The 1,847-nt window shown below is 50.7% G+C and overlaps 1 pseudogene; it reads left to right on the plus strand.

The window, feature by feature from the left end:
- Nucleotides 1–11: 11 nt before the first annotated feature.
- The window catches only part of LOC101985713, a 21,741-nt pseudogene continuing 19,905 nt past the window's right edge, over nt 12–1,847 (plus strand).

Genomic DNA, 1,847 nt, shown 5'->3' on the forward strand with positions numbered 1-1,847 from the left:
TGTCAGTGAAGATGGGCTGTGTCTGTTGTAATCTCTTGCTGCTGTACAGTCGCAGGCCTAGCTGTCCATCTCAGGAACCCGAATTCCCTCATGTATGGTGGGGGTATGAAGGAGCACGGATCATTTTCTCACAAGATGACAGCTTAATGATCGTATCTGCTGTGAGAACTTTGCTGGATTGAGAAGATAGGATCATGCAGGCATAAGGTGTCATACCTCAGGCTAGAGATGTGGTCAGTGGTAGAGCATTTGCCCAGCACAGGGCAGGACAAAGGTTCACAATGCATACCACAAAATGTGCTTATGCGCAAATGCACACGTGACACACACACAACACACAGACACACATGTTCTGTGTTGAGGTTATATTGTCCTGTTTACTAGGGATCTCCATTTTCTAAGCATTCTGAATTTCTGCTTCAGCTTCGTCAACGCTATGGTGATGTGTTCAGCCTGCAGATGGCCTGGAAGCCCGTGGTCGTGATCAATGGACTGAAGGCGGTGCGGGAAGTGCTGGTGACCTGTGGAGAGTCCACCTCTGACCGCCCTCCAATGCCTGTCTATAATGTCATGGGCTATGGGCCCAAAGCAAAAGGCAAAGAGCTATAGTGGGGACAGGCAGAGAGAATAGGGCTTGAGGAGCAGTGACCAGAAGATGGACAGGGGCTAATGGAGGGGAAGTGCTCAGATAGTGGAAGGGAAATCACTGCATGGAGGGTGGAGCCTTTGAGCTGCACATGCTGATTGTGATAGCAAAGTGCTGGGGCGCTGATGGCTCAGACTGACCACAGGGAAAGGTTGGGAGCAGAGCAGACAGCACAGCCTCGTATCCTTGGTTACACACAGATGTCCCTGCAGGTGTGGCGTTTGCACCTTATGGGCCCGAATGGCGAGAACAGCGGCGATTCTCTGTGTCCACCATGCGAGACTTTGGCCTGGGCAAGAAATCTCTGGAGCAGTGGGTGACAGAGGAGGCTGGACACCTCTGTGATGCCTTCACCAAGGAGGCAGGTGGGTGATGGGAATATGGTAGCCATATGAGCAGGCACTTATGAGCAATATCATGACTTGCTTGCATCTCTGCTCCTAGGACAACCCTTTAATCCCACCACCCTCCTGAACAAAGGTACATGCAATGTGATTTCATCCCTCATTTATGCCCAGCGCTTTGAGTATGAAGACCCTTTCTTCAGCAGGCTGCTCAAAACGTTACAGGAAAGTTTGGGAGAGGACACTAACTTCACTGCTGAGGTATGAGACTCAGGGCAGTCAGTGTGCATGTCCACTTCTGTGCTGTAAAATCAAAATGAATATTAATTCAGGGGGAATAGGGTGAGGGCCTTGTGTGATAGTCAAATCCAGGAGAAAAGCCCTTGCCCTTAGCAAATCTCAGATACCAGGCGGGGAAGAGTAGACCAAGGTCAGGGGCTCTAGAAAGAGGGTGAGGCTCTGCCCCTGTCTACATGGAAACCCCATAAGACTGTTAGGTGTACAGAGTAGAATAGACATTTCATTCACCCTGGGCTCAATCAACCTACGGGGAGTACAGGAGGATGCAGCAGGTGATGTTTGGGGACAAGCAGACCCTGAGTCCTCTGTAGACGAGTCTGGGAACTAAAAAGAAAAGGGCTGGGAACTGAGTCTGGTCCAGGCCAACACTGAGCAGAGTAGCATCCAGGGTCAAGAAAGATGGCCTGTGGGTGAAGGAACTTCCCAAGGAAGCCTGGAGATCTGAGCTGGATCCCTGGGACTCACATGGGAGATAGACCCTACTCTACAAGTTGTTCTCTGAGCTCCAAACAGGAGTCTTTGTGCACATGTACGTGTGAGAGTGCACAAGCAGGCAC

This window comes from Microtus ochrogaster, chromosome 15 (genome assembly GCF_000317375.1).
Source record: "Microtus ochrogaster isolate Prairie Vole_2 chromosome 15, MicOch1.0, whole genome shotgun sequence".
Classification (NCBI taxonomy): Eukaryota; Metazoa; Chordata; class Mammalia; order Rodentia; family Cricetidae; genus Microtus; species Microtus ochrogaster.